The following is a 19,900-nucleotide window of genomic DNA, read 5'->3' as shown; positions in this document are numbered from 1 at the left end:
ATTACAAGACTGGTTGGAACATCAGACGACCACAAGCAGCTTAAAACAGGTTCTGCTGATCCTTCTGAACTGTAGGATGGTCTTCTTCAAGATGAAGATCCATGAGGTGGGAAAGAAGAAATGCAAACAGAGTGCAGGAACAGAGAATGGATAAGTTCTTCTTATCCCATAAACTGCAGGCATCAGATCCATCAGAAAAAAAATTGTCTGCATGGACAACTCCTTGTCACACTCCTTGAGCTCCCACATCCTACATGCAGCTTTCTAGAGGCATCAGGATGCCCTTGGCTGTGAATCCTGGAGTTATGCAGAGCATACACAAGCTGCAGCAGGAAAGGTAAGAGGTTCCACATTTGCTTCAGTCTGCTAATTTAGGGACTTGAATTAGAGGCTCAGATCCCAAGCAATCAAGTACACTGTGGAGGCTTCACTGACAACACATACTCCTAGTGAAAATTCCTTGTAAAACAAAGCTACGAACCACCACTGTGTTCTACTGCCTCTCAATGAAAAGATGGAAAGGAAGAAGCTGGGAAATCTGGCCAGGTTCTCGTTATTACTCCCTGGGGACCTGTAGTCTCCCTCCCTTCACACGGCTTGCAGATCTCCAAATGAAAGTAAAACTCAGCAGGCAGCTCTTCTCACAGACACCTCAGTGAGACCAGCTGTCCCCAGCACAGGCTGTTCATTCACTGGTGCCGAGCACACACCCAGGGCTGAGCAATGCTGCTGGAGGAGCACCAGCCCCACTCTCTCAGCCCATCTGCTTCAGAAACCTGTTTAGAGTACCTAGCAAATCCTCCCTATTTGCCTCAGCTTTTGTGGTGAAAGCAAGAAACCCAGAAGAGCTGCTTTCGCCATCTCAGAGCTCACTGAATTTGCTTCCTCCCACCAGCTCAGCCCAACCAGCAGCAGAAGTCAGTCATGCACTTACCAGTGCTGGCCAAAGCACAAGCAGCAGGAAACTTTGCTTACTAATGGGGAATGCCATAATCATCTGACCATCACGTCTAATGGTGACAGCATTCATCCTCTCTGTTTCCAGATTCCTAGTTTTGTACCACCTTTAGCCTGTTTTGTTGTTTTGTTTTTCTCCCAGAATGACGTGCTTAACTGCTCTGAGGAACTGTGATTACAGGAAGCTGATGTAGCATTTCTCAGGCTCCAGCCTATCTTGGATAAACAGATGTACATGATGTACATGACATGTTTGTCATGATTTTACCCTCCCATGCTGACTGCATGTTTGTAACTGTGGGTTTTCACTACATCTTGATTTGGTCTTGTTTTGTGTGTGCTTTTCTAAAGTAGATAGTGAAAGAGACATGTATCAGTTCCGTTATTGTTGATCTGTTCTATTTTGTCTAATGCTGCTTCATTCGTTCTCCATAGTTCAGCAATCATCTTAAATTTGTCTAGCAAATACAAATCTACAGCAAACTACTATGTGACCATCCACTTTATCTTAAAACAGTTAATAACATCAAGCTGTAATTTTGAATAGAAGCCTCTCCTTCAGCAACCAATCCCTCAAGGAAAACAGTAACAGCAGAAAATAAACTGATAAAACTGGCTCTAGCCTTTGAAGGGCTTATACTCTACATCCCATTGTGTATTTAAGGTCTGTTGAAACAGAAGATGGCCAACAGCCCCCTGATTTCACTACTTGTATAGGAGCAGCTTCCATTTGTCAGGTAAAGACATGATGGCATACATTTCTGCCATTAAAAGTAATCCTATGGCAAGCTTTCCCACTACAGTCATTTGGCTTTTGCTTGGAGTAAAAAGCTTTGCTTCAGTGTTGCGTTGACATCCTCCTCATGCCAACGCGTAGGTACTACTACCAGCACCATGACCTCATTAGCAAACATCTATCAACACACCTCTGTAAGTAGCAGAAGGTAGGTAGTTGAGGCCCAATCTTACTACACATTCAGTCGTTAATCAAAATGAAGCTCCCACCATCAGACATACTGTTTGCATTAAGCACCAAGGACACGCTGCTTTAAACAACTGCTAGGGAATCGTACACAAAATTACATCTTTTGAAAATACATTCAAATCCCTATAGGATATTAAAAATAATAATAATAATAATAATAATAATAATAATAATAATAATAAAGAATTAACAAAAATAATAATAAAATCCCTGGATCAGCAGATCATAATCATACGTGTCACTACGTACAAGGCTAAAATCTAAACTAGACAACATGTGCCCAAAAAACACGTGTCTAGCCCAGCAGCTACAGTACCGGTGAGGTACTTGGCAGTCGACACCCCACAAGTCCAGTCTACGGTGCAGCCTGCTGCAGTTTGACTCTGCAGAACCCAACACCAAACACATCAAAAGAGATCTGCCCCTGATTTATATCCTAAGACAGAAGGGTTTTATTAATAAAACTGTTTCCTCAGACTTAAATTCCATTAACCGTACTTAACAGGGAGTTACTACACATCTTGCCCCCAGGCAAAACCTGACGGCTCCACATGTGTTAAAAATTAGTATCTCTTTACATTTATTGGTGTGCTGAAAAAAAGTCAAAGGATTTTATTTTCAGATTCTGGCAAGTCAGTAATCTTTCATGTTTGAGGAATCACATTGCTATCAATCAGTTTCTATTTTGAACTTACACATTTTCATATCACAAATATCAACCAATAGCTACGTTTTTATACGAACCACATTTCTCCATCTTGATGCAAGAAGCTTAGCTGGCATCATGCTTTTAAGAAAGGCAGCTGTGTGATACAAGATGCCGTAGAGAAGACTTTAATGTTCATTCCATCCTGCACGAGGTGCTTTTCCCCTTCTTCCCTCTGCATTTTTTTAAATCTTGAAAGCATTTCCTACTAATGCATGAAACCTCTATTATGCTGCATATGGTTTCTATTTTCAAGTCTCTAATGCTTTCAGGAATTTCTTTGATTTCTCTAGTTGTTACTTCATTCTTGTCATTACTGATTGACACAAAAGAAATAACCCAAGCCCCTCCTAAGATTTCCTTCTTTAGTTATGAAGCTGTCTTGATGCAGACAGTACTTCAAAATGGCCTGCCTTTACTGCCCCTGCAGGAAAGAAGGTAGGGCCTTGAATATTGGTTGATAAGTCTCTGTTGCATTCGAATAGCATCCCCTTTTTCTTACTTGAAGCACTCAGGCTTAAACCATTAAATTTGCAGAGCACCCAGGGACACTACATTCACACCTAAAGACCTAAATCAAGACCCAAGTCAAGTCCAAGGATTTTCACATAAATCTGTATATACAAATTCCTGGAAAGAAAAACTCTGAAATTATTGTATTCAAAACTATGTGACATCAACATGAAACATAAAGTTTCCAAGTAGTTAGTAGCTCAATGGTAGTCAAAGCCTTGCAAAGAACCTCTCCCACGATTTCATGGCAAAGCCTGCTTCTGCCCTGCAGCCTGTTCTTTGTGCCAGCTTCTGTCCCTCTGCGTGCCCCATTGGGACATGTGTGGATGCCAGCACAAGAGAAGAATTTTGCATTGTTTGGTCTGAAGCTGTCTTGTACACAGGAGGCTCTGCTGAAGGACTTCACGGTTCACTGCATGGGGCAAAGCTACCACTGGAACACAGCACAAATACAAGGAGCTTCACTCAGAAAATACGATTTATTCCAGAGGCTTAATGTTGAAAGACCAAAACTGACAAATACATAAGGACAGACAGTTCTAATCAGTTGTGAAATTATGGGGTGTGCACTCTGTAATCTCAGGGAAAGGGTATGCTCCAAAGGTGTGCCACTTTCTGAGATAAATCTGCCTGTTAGTACCAGGTTGCTTTAGTGGGCATTGCATTTCAGATGCTAAGAGGCACCGAAAGAGAAGAAGGGAAAAAAAAAACAACAACACACACAAAAAAAAAAAAAAAAAAAAAAACCACACCTGGTCACTGCTTCACGCAATAACTGGGCCAGTAGTTTTACCAGTTTTAATGCCGATTCCTTTTCAACTGGATGTGAGGATATGATACTCTCAGAGATTCATATCAACAGAAGAAACTGCTGCATGATTGCTTTTTGGCAGCTATGTATAAACAAATTCCCCAAATTACACAATCGGCTATCTCACACATGAAGCATACAAGAATAGACAGAGCCACCAAGAATTTCCCCTCTTTGGGTTTATTCCATCCACAGCACAGCCAGTGCTCTCCAGCAAAACTACAACAGCCACGCCAAAAGGAGGTATTTGCTGCATACAATCCCATCGGCTGGTCGATCACAAAGCAAAGCTCCTCGCTTGTCCAACGCTTCATGCCATGAGGAGCAGGCAGAGCAAAGCGTAAAAAAAAAAACACCTCTGGTCACATCCTGGCTGCATTCCTCTCCCCCTCCTACCCCCAGCTAGAGCTTGGGGGCTGTGAGCAACATCCTCGAAGGCACAAAGGAATCCGCAGGTATGGAGAGCAGCAGCAGCAGAGCAGATGCCGCATCTCCCTGCGTATGGCACTCCCAGCTCACGGTCCTGAGTGCTCAAGGGACAAACCCACCGTGCCTGAAGCTTGCCCGTGGCTCTGGGCAGCACCTGGCAGGCAGAGAAGCAGCTCTGCCACAGGTTTGAGGGCTCTGATGGCTGTGCTTCTCCAGAAGTGGCCTTCACTGGAAACACCAAGTGGTCGCAGCTGGAGGCCCCAGGGTGTGCGCTCTGCAGCTCACGTCCGCAGCCCCAGAGGGGAAGCAGCAAAACCCCACAGCCGCCCTCCATGTGGGAGCCCGCTTGCGAGATTCTTTTGTCATCTTTGAGCTTGGCGAGTGTATCGTTTCTCTGCGAGCAGAGCCTCGCAGGTTGCCAGCTGGCAAAATTTCCCACTTCACAACAGGCTGCAGGAGAGCTGCAGGACCCGGCGCCCCAGTCCTGAGCACGGGCCCCACTGGGGAATAAGGGGGGCGGAGGAGGAACGGGCAGCGGTGCCAACCCCGAGGTGCAGCCATCGGAACAAAAGAGCTTTCAAGATGTCGCACTGGCAGGATCCTCCCGGGGAGGGCGAGCAGAGGGGGATGCTCCAGAGGCCGCCCGGCAGCCGGGAGCGCCGCTGGCTCCCCCTAGGTGGAAGCGGGGCTTCTCCGCGACATCCCTCGCGTGGCACTGAACCGCAGCGCATAAATCACAGCCCCCCCCCCCCCACGCCCCTCCGCCGAAAGGCCCCCCCCGTGCACGGCCCTGCCGAGCGGGTGCCGCAGCCGAGCACCCCCCTGCCCGCAGGAGGGGCAGCGCCGCCCGCCCGCCCTCGCCCCATTTTCCGCGCTCGCTCCCTCGGGGCGCAGCGAGAGGGGCCGAGGGGGTTCGGGAGCCCCCCGGGGAAAAAGGAGGGGCTGCGGGGGGGGGGCGCCTTTGTTCCTCCCCATCCCCATCCTCGGCGGGGCGGGCCCCGCGCATGCGCCGGGCAGAGACAAAGGAAGGGGCGGCTGCGCCCCCCCGGCGGCGGGGAGCCCCCCCGCGACCCCCACCGCACCCCGGCTCCCCCCCCAGGGCCGTGCCGGGGGCGTTTGGGACACGCGAGTGCGTGGGGAGAGGCGGCACGTCGTGGGGGAAGAGGGGCACGGCTCCAGGGGGGCGCAGCTTCCTCGCTAGGGGGGAGGGTGGAGTGTGATAAATTGGGGGGAGGGAAGGGGGGGTAAATATGTCGGGAGAAGGCACTCGATGAATATTCATGGCCGAGCGCATCCGGGCGCTGCTCCCGCAGCACCGGCACGGCACCGGCACGACACCCGTGGGCTGCCGCGCCCACGCGTGGTGGTGGCGGCGTGGGCAGCCCCCGCCCGAGAACCAGCGCCTGGGTGCCGGACACAATGGGGAGATAATGGGGGAATATGGGGGGGAATGGGGACCGCCGCCCCCCGGCGCGGAGCGGAGCCCCCCGCGGCACCGCCGCCCCTATGGGGGGCCGGGCTCGGCCGCCCCCGGGCTTCGTTTTTCGGCCCCCTCCCCTCGGGAGCGGACCCCAGGCGGCGAGAGGGAACGGGGTGCAAAAGCCTCTTACACCCCCCTCCCCTCTTTTTATTTTTTATTTTATTATTTTATTCCATTTTTCTTCCCACCACACCCATGGCTTCCCGCCACCCCCCAGGGAACGCGCGATCGGGGCGTTTAAATTCCTCGGAAATCCCGTTTTGTGCCTCGAAGGAATTCGGTGCCCGGCGCCTTCCCTCTCGAGGAACCCCGCTCCTCGCAGCACCGCACCCCAAACGCGCCGGGGGAGGCAGCCCCCAACCCCACCACCCACACCACCACCACCACCCCCTCCCCCCAGCTTCAGGAGCCCCTCTCCCCACACCTGAGACACCGGGGGGGGGGGGGAATAATAATTAAAAATAAAAATAAAGGCAAGACTCTCCGGTTCTGCCCCGCAAACGGCACGAGCGGGGCTCCCCGCGTGTTACCTTGCGTTCCTCTCCTCCGTGCCCCTCTCGTGTCCGCGTGTGGCCGTGTCACCGAGCGCCCCGGGTGGCCCCGTGCCCGCTCGCCCCGCTCCGAGCGCTGCGGCTCCCCCGCTCGCCGCCCGGCACTGGAGTGCCTGGTGCCTGCTGGAGCAATGCCGCCGCTACCGCGGCTGCTGCCTCTGCATTTCTCGCTCTCTCTCCCCCTCCCTCTTTCCCTCCCTTCCCCCTCCTACCCCCCCCCTTCTCTCTCTGTGACAGTCTGTGGGCAGTTCAAAAGCCACCCGCACTTATTTATTTATTTCGGGGGCTCGCTGCGCTGCGCGGAGCTCACGCTTAGGGGGCGCACGGAGACGGGGGTTTGCGGGGGTCCGCAGCCGCACCTTGCATCCTTAATCCCCCCATCCCCCCAAAAAAAACCACACCCAAAGCCTCGGGGGAAGAAGGAGCCCGTCGGGGATGGGAAGGGGAGAGGGGTTTGCCCCGAAAAATCTGTGTGCTGTGATGCCGAAGGCATTGAGGAGGGGGCGCTGAGCCGGGGGAACAAAGGGGACGGGGGACAGCGAAGGGGTGGACGGGGGGAGAGGGAGAAGAGACCCAGCCCTGGGGCGCTCCAGCAGCTGAGGGGCGACCCCGAGCATCGCGGGGCCGGGGGGCTGGGGGGGAACGGGGACATTTCCTCGCCGTGGGGCGGGAGGGGCGCGGCCGGGCGGGGACAAAATGGAGGGGGGGGCTCAGGCAAGGGGGAAGGGGAGGCGGTTTTGCTGCAGGGTGGTAGCGTGGGCTTGCGAGGAGGAGCCCCCCCCCCCCGCTCCCCGAGGGCGATGCGGTGCGGTGCGGGGAGGGGGCGAGCAGCCGCGGCAACAGGGACGAGCCCCCAAATGTCGCACATCCTCGTGTGCCCGCCCTCATTTCAGTCTCCCCACCATCACCACCCCCTCACACACACCCTTTCTTTTTCTTTTTTTTTCTTTTTTTTCCTTTAAAAAGCCCCATCTCCGCATCCCGGCTCCCCCCGGCGGCCTAAGCTCCGCTCCGCAGCCGTGCCACGCCTGCCCAAACGAAGCGGAGGGGCCGGCCCGGCGTTTTCCGTCAAATTGGGGTAATCGAGGAAAAAAAGAGAAGGGAGACCAAAATAAAAAATAAAATTAAGCGGGGGCCAGCGGGAGCGGAGCAGAGCCGAGGGCGAAATCCTGCTCCGCAGCCCAGCCGGAGCCTCGCCGACCCGGTATCTACCGGGCGGGCGGGCGGGGTGACACTCGACATTTGGGCATTTAGCCGAGAACTAAGCCACAAAATGGCCCGGTCAGGGCTGCTGCGGGCTCAGGGGAAGTCACCCGGTGCCCTCCGGGCCACCACTGTCAAGGCTGTCCTAAAAGACGTCCCAGTTGCTGCAAGGCCAGCGCGATATAATGTGAGGGGGGAGAAGAAAAAGAAATAGTTGCTGCTGGTACCAGCTTGGGAGGGGGGGGATATGTTTGCTGTTTACACCAGTTGAGCTGAGAGCTGACTTATCAGCCAGCATCATTTTAAATACACCTACACATTAGGTTATGTGCCTCTGAATGCACGCAACCCCCCATCAGAATTTCCACCAAAGGCTCCCGTCAGTTACTTTGCTGCATCAAAATGTCACAAGTGTCTGATAAATGTGATAAATGTCTCCATATGGGGATTCAAAGCAGCCTTTGGACATTTCTTTGTCGTAACTAAAGGTGTGTAAAGTTTCTCCAGCTTTTCCTCTTGTCTGCAAGGAATTAGAGGAAAATTCTGGTATCAGGAAGAAGAAAGCACCAAGCAAGGCACCTGCAGAAGGATGGAGAGCTGTCTCTTCTGGAAATGTAGGTGTGTCTCGGCCCTTTTGTGTACCTTAATTGTTCGCTGCTTTTCTGAAATCCTGCTTCACTGCCTTTCTGTCACTGTGTGATGAGGAGCCTCCCTCCTCTGAGCCAGCTCCTCCTCTCGCCCCTTGCCTGTTACTCCAGCTCCCTGCCTTCCCCTTCTGCTCCAGCCTTTCAGGCCCAGCTAGGTTCACCGCTCTCTGCCTTCCAGGTCGTACCAGCTATCCCGTTTCCACCTTGGCCATTAGGGACCAACTCCAACCCTACATTCCTGATTCACCCTTTCATTCGGATCCGGCTTGTCCTTCTGCTTTACAAGCAGCTCTGTGCTTTGTGAGGTCTGACAGCAGAGTCACAAGGCCCGACAGTAGATGTCCAACACGTTCACACGGCCACCTCTTCCTGCCATCCCACCACCATCCCTCCATCTCCTATGGCCCAGCACCTCCATGGCTCTCCCTGAGCCTTTTCCTCAGGAGATGCTGGTGTCAGTGAGGAGCTCCTGCTCTGGGCAAGCAGGCTCCTGGTCAGTCTGCCCAGTGGGGAGAGCAAGGGAAAAAAAATCCGAAAAAAACGACTGGTGAGCAAGGGAAAAAAAGTCTCCAAGTTAAACATCCCGCCAGAGCTCCTCTCCCAGAACCAGCCTAGCAGGAGGAATCCTCCTGCTGTATATAAATACACATCAAACCCCGAGTCCGACAGCCCGGGCTTTGCGACTTGGGCTGAGCAGCCCCATGCCTCCTCCTGCCATCGCTTCCCAACAGAGGCCACAAGAGGGAGCGTTTTGCCCAGTGTATTGGCAGGCCGACTTAGCCCTGCATCGGGGAAGAGGAGAAGCTCGGTTTTCCCTACGTAGTTTTCCCAAGCCCGTTTGTTCAATAAGCATATGCGTAATAACATTTTTCTTTTACCGTGCAGTGCAACTTTTTACTTTCATAAGAGTATGTTTCACTTATAATAACTCTTATAATGAGTATTTAAAAAACAATTAGAGTCTAATTCCCTGTTGATCCACCTGGTTATAATATCATTTATTCTGGGGAAAAAAAAAGGTGTAAGGCATATGCAAAATTTTCTATTAGTGGTGGATGTCATTCTCCTTATAAACGTAACTACCAACCACTTCTACTTTAAAAATTGATTACAATAATATAGGTAGACACACGTTTGTTGTTGTTTTTCATAGATTTATAGGCAACACATGTAAAATAAACAGCTTTCATAAAATCATGAAATAGCAACTCTGATAGAATGATACTGGAGCATCTCGATCCAAATTTAAATCCTGACATAAAGGCAGATGAAAGCTTCTGATAACAGTTTTAATGACAACAAGCCAAAGTTTTATGGTGGCAGGCATAGTTAAATCAAGCTTTACTAGACCGGGTGTTACCATACATAACATAAAAAGTGGCCAGGTAGGGATACGTGCGTCATGAACCCTGCATTACCCCAATGTTCCTGGCTTTAGATCAGTCTATAATGCAAAGCATATGTGCCTCCCAGGAGGTCTTGCTCTAGCCATTGAGTTTAAAAGGCTTCCCTGCTCCACAGAAGTCTGTGTGCAAGCAACATATCCAAAGATGGATATAGTTGCTCTTCTGACAGTACAATTTATTTCTGATTATCTGGGTTATTTCTGACTCCTACCCCAATTACCCTAAAGAGTTCGAGTTGCTTATGTACAAAAGAAGCAAATGTGCTCAAATACTGTGAGCTTCTATTATGGCTTATGTATGCCAGGCTTCTCCATGACCATCTGTAAGTTGAATCTTGGAGTCATTTCTCCTTTTTCACTTGCAAGTTCCACTGAAGCAACAGCTGAATAATGTATTTGCTGTTTGGCTTCTATGGCCAAAAAATGCCTTTCATTTAATGGCTAGAGTGAGTACATCAGTATCTCAATAGTGATCAGAATTGGCTCCTCAGGTATCTCATTCAGTGACGGGAATGTCAGTAATGTGGGATCAAATGCATGACTCACTGGATGCTCTAACTAACCTGACAGCTGCGATGTAGCACTGAATACTCAGAAGGTGGGAGAACGGAGGTGCACAGAAAAGAAAGTCAAACGCAGAGGGAAGAAAAACACTGCTTTAGTTTGATGTCTGACCTCTGCACTGAAGGCTGCTTATGTACTTTACTTACTGGACCAAAACATTGCTCCGTTTGAAACACAAGCTGGATTCCCACCTTGCGAGAGAGTTGCTGGCTGTGAACTCTGGAGTAACGGCCCTGAGGACACATTTAGCCTAGACGGTTCCCCTTCACCTCGTCTGGGCCTGTCCCCGGCCTGCCCAGGACCCAGGACCCCATTCAGCTCACCCCAGCACCCCAGACCATCAGTCATTGTCATCAGTCACTTGCTGCTCCCTGATATCCAGTTTGCCACAGGTGCTTCCCAGCAGCCCAGCTGTGGTCACAGAAAAGAGTTTGTAAACCAGAGCAGCTTTGGTTTTGTGCAGCCACAGTTCTTAGTCCCATTTATTCCTCCAAGGCGGTGGCACTAAATTTAAAGCTGTCTGCCTCTCATACCTCACTGAGCTATTTGTGCCAAGCACAAGCTGCAAATGGCTTGTTGAGAGTCAAATTAGATAACTGTATTTGAGATGGTTAAAACTGAAAATATTTGTAAACATTTAGACAGAAGTGGCTCTCCCACAGAATAAGAGCCAGATAATGCGCATGCCTCAAAACCATTATTCCTCAACCAACCACCAGACATGCCAATAGCGTGAGTTGTTGAGATCACTCCCATGTACAAAAACATCTGCTTCCAATCAAGAGTCAATTATGGAGATTTCTCTGAAATGGAAATGTTAGCAGCAGATCACTGACAGAAAGGACCCGATGCTTCAGACATGGTGGTGCACGTATGAGCTGCCCCACGGTATGCTCTGCAACCGCAGCTCAGTGACCAGTCCTTTCCACACCAGAGCTGGGCACGCTCTCAAAGCACGCTCCAACCATTTAGGCACAGGATTCTCCGTGTTGGAGCAAGACACGCTGTCTACTTCCTGAATGCTTCTTTGAAACGCTACACTACTTTGATATTTTTATTTTTGTGTTTTTACGTGCCAAGCTGAGTTATCAGAGAGGGTGGGTGAGAGTACTTGAGCTTTAAATAAGCCTTGTAATGTGCAGTACCAGCTGTTTGTAGCTGAATGACAGAGGATCTGTAGCCAAGCTATACCTTTTGCCTTTATTGGGTGAATTTTGTGGATACTGCAAATGAAAGAACATATGGGGAGTCCTGACATATGGTCAGATCAAGGCCATTGCAGTGCATAAATCAAATGCTTGCACACTCAAAATAATTCAAGCCTGACTGGAAAAAAAAAAAAAAAAAAAAAAAAAAACACTTTAGAAAGAAAAAGATAAAGGCCAGTGGAATCTGTGGAGATCCAGAAGCTGATAACTGATTATGCTCCAGCACAGAGGTATCAGACATCTCCTGCCTTATCAGCTACAGTTCATTGACCAGTGTAACTGAATGATCTCATGCAATGGAGGCAGACATTGCTTCTGCTTGCCAGGCAGCTCATATTTGTTTAGAGGCAGGTAACAGCCTTGGAGACAAGCACAGGCTGCTACTGTTACTACACCACCAGTCTGTCCTTCAGTCAGTATCAGTTAATTGCAGTAACAACATCTGATCATGAAAATAGCACCTCCAGTTTCTAGTTAGTGAGTTTAAAAGGTACGAAATTTCCAGTGAGATAAGCAGGACATAATCCTTCCACATCAAAATCACCGGGAGAGGCCCCACTGCTGGTAGGTCTGACACGCAAAGCTCATAGGACAATCAGCCGATTTGACTGGAAAATTACAGCTTTCTGTAAGGGGAAGTTTACAAGTCCATCTGCAACATCACACATCCCAAGGGAGTCGAAGTCACTTGCACCTTACAGAAGAGCTGTGACCAGCAGTCCGCAGTGTGACCTTATGGCCAAGTCTTCCTTAACTTTTTGTCCCATGGGACTGCTGTGAAGAGACATATGGGTTTAATGACAATTAATGAAGTTCATAGCTACTGGCTTGTAGTGACCACATCTGTTGCATAGTCTCAAGCAAACCTATGTGTTTTAATTCACCTCTCAGGAAAACAAGGCAAATGCCACACTTGAAGGGAAGCCAGGTTTTATTACATGTATCCTGAATTCCATGAGTTCCATAAGCCCAAGGATGCAAAGATTACAAGAGAAATCATTAAACAGCTCCAAAGTTGGTAGCCGCAACATTACCAGAAGAACTTTCAGACAGCCATTTCATTGTTCTGAGAAAGAAAACTGGGCAATGGCATAGTACAAAACAGTTGTCTGTTAGCTGAATGATGAATTGTTTAGAGTTTAAGAGATGCTTCATCTCTTCTTTGTGCTCTTCCAGCCCATCCTTTCCCTTTCCTTCTCTTACATACCATCCCTTTGGCTTCTTAGCCAGAAAGGCTGAAGTACTCAGAAGAGCTACAGTAGGACCTCATACAGTCTTTCACCAATGCAAAGGGACTGTAAGGGATCTGCAGAAATTCATAATGTAAGTAAAATCATGTCAAAATCAAAACATGAAATCATCACTGTCTCCTTGCTTTTTGGTCTTTCATGTGATTTCTATCTACGTGTCTTGTCTTGTTGCAATGTTAGGTCTTTGCAGCAAGGGTAGAAACTTTTAAAGCTCATAGACACCTCTGCATTGTAGGTCTTAACCAAGTCAAATATATTGATCAGTAGATCATAGTGCTGGCTAGACTCCTGTTATAGTATAAGAATCACAAAAAGTGTAAGGATGAACCAGGTCCACATAGTGGGATTAAAAGAGCGCAGGAGACAAGAAATCTATATTTCCTGAGTGCTGTTGCCCTCTGTTGCTTGGGTAGCTAATGATGATACAGATGGCAGGGCACTCAGGCACCATCCCAACATAGCCAGCATGCCCAAACTTATGCATCCTGTAGGATTACTGACACCAGAACTACACCTAGAGCATAAGCTTCCTCCTTACAGAAAGAGAAGATTAGAGTTCAGGAAGAAGCTATGAGAAGAAGAAATGAGTTCAGGAAGAAGCTTACTTTTACCCAGGTTTTGGCATGGAAACCATCAATACCAAAAATAAACATTCTTACTGGTGCATCTAGAAAGAAAAGCTGGAGAGTATATTGTGGCAGTCATTTTCTGCATAAATATGCTTTTCCACAGCAGATGCAATAGGCTTAACTTTGAGAATTTTGTGGTGAATTTGCAGTGATATGTATGAATAAGATGCATAGCCATGTACATGGTCTGAAGCTGCAGTCTTCTTCAGTCTACAATTGACATCTGGTTTTCTTGTTCTGCCACTTCTACTCAATGTCTTTTGTTAGTAGATGTTAAAAACATAGCTTTAAGCAAATCCTGTTGCCTTCTTTCTTTACATGTACTTTAAAAAAAATAATTAAACACAATTACCTGTGTATTCTGACTGAAATAATCAAGCCTCTGAGCACAGATCTTATGTAATATTGGAGGGCAAAAGGATAACTGTCCCATGTTGCTTTCTCAGACACTTTCTTCTATCTGTAGAGGCAAGCACATGCTCACCTTTACTATAGTATAATTTTGAAAACCTTTGGCACAATTACCAGTTACAGCCCAGGCCTTTTCTATGGAGGAACTAACCTGTAGCCAGAAATTTATTTCAGAGCCATGCAGAAATTTAATCACAAGAACCACTAGAGCCCCAACCAGATAAAGAAATGGGATGCTTGAAGGACAGCTGTCTTCTGCTCCTGTATCCTGTAACCATACGCATTTGTAAAGCTGCTTTCATACTACAAAGACACTTTAAACTGATACTGCCCATTCCTGATACTATGAGATAAATGAAAGATACTGAAAGTTTACCTCCATTTCTTTCAGCCTTATCATACCAAAAAGAGCCAGAACAAGATTTACTTCTGCTAACCAGTAAATAACTGGAGTGTTGAGTTCACCACAAGGCAGTTCTGCTGAAAGCAACCTTGGGAAGAATACATTGCAAGCTTCTTCCCCATTATAAGAAAGAGGCTGAACTAGAACATTTTAATGTGAGCCAGAGTACATTAGAGTTGGTACTGTAAACACAAAATAAATGTTAGCAGTTTGAGGCTGCTTCCCATGCAATTGCTTAATTATCAGTTTCTGGATTTACATGCAAATGAATGTAATTGGTTACCCAGACCTTTCAAAACATAGTATATGAATGTATTTTTTTTTCCTCTCCAAACAGACAACTATAAAAAATACCTGCTTTGAGATAGAGGGAGGAAATAGACCATAAACTGAAATGATTTCGTTAGCCAGAAGTTATCCTTGATAATCCAAGTTGTATATTCTTAACTGATATACACAACACGTGCAAAATAAACACTTTGACATGCAAGTTTTCAGTGTAGACCAGAGACAATTTCACAGCATACTACAAATGCTGTTTTGAGGTAACTTTGAGAGGTCTATAGCCCAATCTTCTGCTTAAAAACAGACTATGATTAACACTCAGTTAAGCTCATCATGGCTTCATCTGGTTGAGTCTTGAAAACCTCTGAGGATGGAAACTTTATAGCATCTCTCGTACCTTCTTAAAGTGCTGTACAACCAGCTTGGTGAAAAGGTTTTCCTAATGTCTAATTAGGAAATAAGTTGTGACTGTGTCCAAGGCACAATTTATGTCCATTACCCTTGTCTGTTTTTTATTTGGTACTCTGAAGAGAAGTCTGGCTTTGTCATCTCTGTAACTTTCCTTTGTGTAGTCATAGTCTGCTATTCAATCTCCCCTTAGCCTCTTCTTTGCCAGACTAAATAAACTGTGCTCCCTCAGGTTCTCCTCATGCTTGTGTGCTCTGTGTCTCTGACCATCTTAACAGCTTTCCACAGGACTCTGTCCAGGTTTTAACATCCTTTTTGAAGGGTAGGTGGGTGGGTGTGAGAGTTCCAAGAAGCAGACACAGCAGTCCTCTATGGCCACCTCAGCAGCAGGTTAAAACAATAACCTACCTTGATCTGCTGGTCACGTTACCCCTATAAAGGCAAACCTTTACAGGTTTACTCTGTTCAGGATGGGAGCTTGCAGTTGACAGCCACTGCAGTGCCTGGATCATTTCCAGCAGGGCTGCTGCTCTGCCAGCTGCTTCCCAGCCAGTTCTGGTGCATGGGGCTGTTCTGCCCCAGCTGTGTGTCTTTTCTGTTGCCCCAGGCCCCAAGTTTCTCAGGTCACTGGGAACTAAACTCCTGCTATTTGTCATTGCAGTCACTCCCCCTGATTTAGCATCATCCACACATTTGTGGAGGGTACGTGCTGCCTCATCATCAAAGCTGCAGGTGAAACACTGGACTGTAGTGTCAATCCCTGAGGGACTCCATTTAAGCCATTGAATTCTACTCTTTGAGCCCCATTTTCTGCCCTACTCAACAGTCCACTTTCTGACCCCAAACTTACTCAGCTTCTGAATGAGCTTTGGGATATGATAAATGGTGTCAAATGCTTTACTAAAGTCAAGGTAAGCTAGACCCACTACTCTCCCCTTGCCTACATAGCCAGTCATTTTGCCAGAGAAGGTAAGCTGCTTAGCCAAGGATGGTTTGCTCTTTGGAAGTCTGTGTTGAATAGTTCTCATTACCTTCTTGTCCTTTGTGGGATTGCAAACATCCAGAGGTCATGCCTTAGCAGCCTCTTCTGATTGTCATTATTTTCCATTGATAGAGGCAGCACTATCACACCAGCAAGCTCTGTAAGCACCCATCTTTTCCCACAGACTGAATACTTCCGGCTTTGCTGGGTAGTCCCTAAGCTGTGGCTACATCCGCTTCCTCCCTGATAGGTGCTAGTTCACACAGAGATCTAGGAGTAGGTTTTGTCTGAGAAGGATGAAGCAAAAAAAACTAACTTGAGTGTTTCAACCATTTCCATGTTTGTCACTAGACTGTCCCTTCATTCATGCACTGACCCAGCTTTTTTCCGAACTTCTTTTTCCAGCTAACACACCCATAAAGTCTCTTATTACCCTCTGTCTCCCTAGGCACTTTTAGCTCCAGCCCCACCTTATGTTTTGACCACCCTGGTTTCACCCATACAGCATTAGGCTTTATGCATTGCAATATTGTTACACTGCTCTTTTATTGCCTCTTTTTGTTCCCACTTCTTGTACAATCCTTTTTTTTTTTTTTTTTTTTTTTTTTTTTTGTGTGTGTGTGTGTGTGTGTGTGTGTGTTTTAGTTCATTGACAAGCTCCTGGCTTAGTCAGGCAGATCTTCTGCCAAAATTCCCAGTCTTCCTGCACAACAGGATGGTTTGTTCCTGAGCTCTCAAAAAGTTTTTCTTTAAAAATTAGCCAGCTTTCCTGGGCACCCTTCCCCTTCATGGCTGTTTCCCAGGGCACTCTGCCTAGCAGTTCCCTAAAAATAAGCCAAAGTCTACTTTCCTGAAATTCAGAGTCCTAACCCTGCTGCTTTCCTTCCCAGCCATCCTTCAAATCCTGTGCTCATTCATGCTGTGGTTACTGCAAACCAAGCTGCCAACTGTGACTACATTTTCCAATAGCATTTCACTGGGAGCAGAGTGTATGTTATGGGCAACCCCGTAACATTGCTGTGTTAGGAAATTATCACCAACACAACCTAGGGTTTTCCCGGATTTCTTGCAAAATGCCATGTTGTCAATATCTAGAGGGTTGAAAACAACATGAGGATGAGAGCCTCAAAACTGAAGACCTTTACTAGTTGTTTGTAGAAGGGCTCATCACTGTGTCCTCTTGGTTAGGAGGCCCTTACAGACCCATCCTCAGTGTACCTCCACACTCTGTTCTTGACCCAGAAACATGCTCAAAGAGCATGACACTCAACTTTATACTGGAGCACTGGGAAGTCAAATTCTCCCTGAGCCCTCCTCCTATTTTTTCCCATTCTCAACTAATCAGCCTTTATTCATTCTTGACCACAGACTTCAGTCCCTGTTCACCAGGGATTCATGTTATACACGAAGAAAATCCAAGACGCTCACTCAAGGTGCCCAGTCTTCACATGTGTTTATAGCTAGCTTATACTTCACTTTCACATGTCACCAAAACCTGCTGTGTTAAATGTTGTTTCATATTTTGGACCTCTCTTCTTACTCTTCTGTAAAGAGGGGAAGATGAAGTTGTGATTTTAAAGGGGGAAACAGAGCTCTTCTCTGTGACATGGCTCACAAGCACAGTCGAAGGTGTGAAGTGAGCCACCAGACAAGCACCAGCACCCAGATTTAGTTTTCTGCCTACACATGCATTTGCACCCATGGAAAATACATGAACAATTTAGAACAGCTATTACTTCACCTGCACTGTGATAATACAGCTATAGTGCCCACAGGACTGTTCAGGCTGACAGAGAGCAGAGAGAGAACTTGCTCTCAACTTTAAAGTAGTAAACACATTCCTTTAAGCACATTTCCTCAGAAAACTCTAATAAAAATGTAAATATATCCCATTTCCTATTGTATTCAGTAGTGCCTGTATACATGCAGCAATACAATTCACAGCAATCCTATATAGAGTTTCAGCCAAGTTAAATGCTTTTGAAATGCTAAGGAATGAAATGCATCAGTTCTTCATAACCCAAGACACCACTATGCACATAATAAGGGGAAGGGGAAAACATGCTTTGGAAGCACTGACTATCCCCCTTCATTGGGAAGCTTAGTAGTTTTGGACTGTAGAGCTTCTCAGTGGGAATCCAGAGCCACTTTGGCCACTTTCAGGTTAGTACTCAGGTGGATTTTGTTATATTCCAAAAGCAGCTACTTTAAAATACATTTCAGTTACAACCAGGGAAAATTGTACTTTTATTTCATGCAATAAACTGTAAGTCAAACTGTACGTGGCTTGTGGATTCTTCTTGAATTTGCAATGACATACCTTGAAGACTGTCCAATTTCCTCACCATCACAAAGAAGATTGCAGCATACTTATGGAAAAGGTGTAAATGTATGTGTGAATAAGCACATTTTCCCCCAAAAAGATAAGAATTACTAATGCCAATTAAAAATACATTTTAGATGACTTTGGAATTATTGTCTCACTATTAGGGTGAATGACAGCTATGGAGAATGCATGGTTTTTATACTTGCTATTCACTGGAAAGCCCAAGAATTCATACTGGGATTATAAAAAGAGCTTTCAAGACTCAAGGGTACAGGACAACACTGACAGTGCCACTGTTGATGCTCTACACACATTAGGGTTAGTATGCAAAATGCAACATTTGCAAGTGGAAAAGCAAGAACTGAAATTATTTTCCCCACCAACTCCACAACTTTGAACGTATTGGGCAGTTTCATCCAACAGTGAGAGATCTTACATGAAAAAATTGCACGTGTACATTAAAGAGATGATCTGGTTTTCTAGAGGGATTCCATTGTACCTCCATTCTAGGGAATGGTTGCAATGTGAGTTTGTACCACAGGAATATTAGAAAGTGCTTGCTTGAGTATTATGAATTCCTTGGTTTTGGGAAAAACTGGACACTGTCCTCATCTTTAGATAGAGAGAGGAATCACAAGGCAAAAAGCTATAAAGAGCAAATTAAGAATGTCTTTCTTGTGGCACATGTACATAGCAAATCAACATTTCACATAAATAAGGCCAGATGTGCTGCACAGATGTTGGATGGTCTGATTTTGCTACACGTGCTTTGCAGTTGCTGTGTGCGCATGTACTGTAACGTGTGTGGTAGGCAGTGAGCATCAGCTACAGGGATCTGGAAAACAAGTTTCCACTTGTTACAGCAACTTCAGTTGCTCACAGAGCTCCTTGCTTTCTTGCACAAAGCTGTTTCCCCTGCTTAATCTAGCAAGGCCAGAAGAAGGATCATCTCCTTCAATAACTGTGAAGCTCTGTAGTGTGTAGTTCTCAGGGTTTCCCAACTGGCTCTTGCTTTTTGGGTGGGATCACTAAGCAGCACAAACTTCTGTGCTACAAATATCAACCAATGCTGTCAAAGGAGGGCAATGTAGTTCCAAGTGCTGGATGGCAGGTGGTCTTCTTACTCTCTTGGCTTTCCGTAGCATGTGAATGCTCTCCAGCAGTGTCCTAAGCAAAATGACTCCTCATGTGTTTGGTCCCCCTTCTGAGAAAGTAGACATAGCTTTAAGATTACCTCCCTGGGAATAAGCAGAGCAGCACTGTTTGCTGCACTCGTGTATCCCACTCCAGTGGAAATTGGTGATCTGCACAGATAACCTGATCTTGGTGACAAGTACTCTTGGAGAGAGCAGATCAGTGTAGTTCTATGCAGCAGGCACTGATAGAAATGGCATTACCACAAGGCAGCATGCTTCTGCTCATTTACCAATCCAGAAATCATGCAGAATCTCATCAGAACCATTTTTGACTGGGAGGGGAATGATTCATTACAACTATCTGCAATCTAAGTGAACCTTTGAAGAAGTAGCATGTTTATCCTTAGGTCCTAAAAAAATATCAGCTACTGATTCCAAATTTCCCTCTGTTAGAACACGATACTCCCCCCTCTCCATTTTAGACTTAAGCAAGTAGGGCCAAAATCAGCTCTCTGGTAATTCAAACATCCCAAACTGCCTGCAGTGGACCTATGCTCCTAATTCCAATTCCCAGTTTTGTGATGATTACAGAAGCTGCACAAATGAATATT

General features: G+C 46.7%; 1 protein-coding gene across 1 annotated transcript in view; it reads right to left on the bottom strand.

Moving 5' to 3' along the window:
• BASP1 (brain abundant membrane attached signal protein 1) overlaps nucleotides 1-6,597 on the bottom strand; it is a 51,709-nt gene extending 45,112 nt beyond the window's left edge. The window contains exon 1 of the mRNA XM_032182196.1: nucleotides 6,412-6,597. The gene's annotated coding sequence lies outside the window, so the exon portion shown is untranslated. The remainder of the gene's footprint in view (nucleotides 1-6,411) is intronic.
• Between the last annotated feature and the right edge of the window lie 13,303 nt (nucleotides 6,598-19,900).

This window comes from Aythya fuligula, chromosome 2, assembly GCF_009819795.1.
Source record: "Aythya fuligula isolate bAytFul2 chromosome 2, bAytFul2.pri, whole genome shotgun sequence".
Classification (NCBI taxonomy): Eukaryota; Metazoa; Chordata; class Aves; order Anseriformes; family Anatidae; genus Aythya; species Aythya fuligula.
This window is presented reverse-complemented; position numbering and strand designations above follow the sequence as displayed.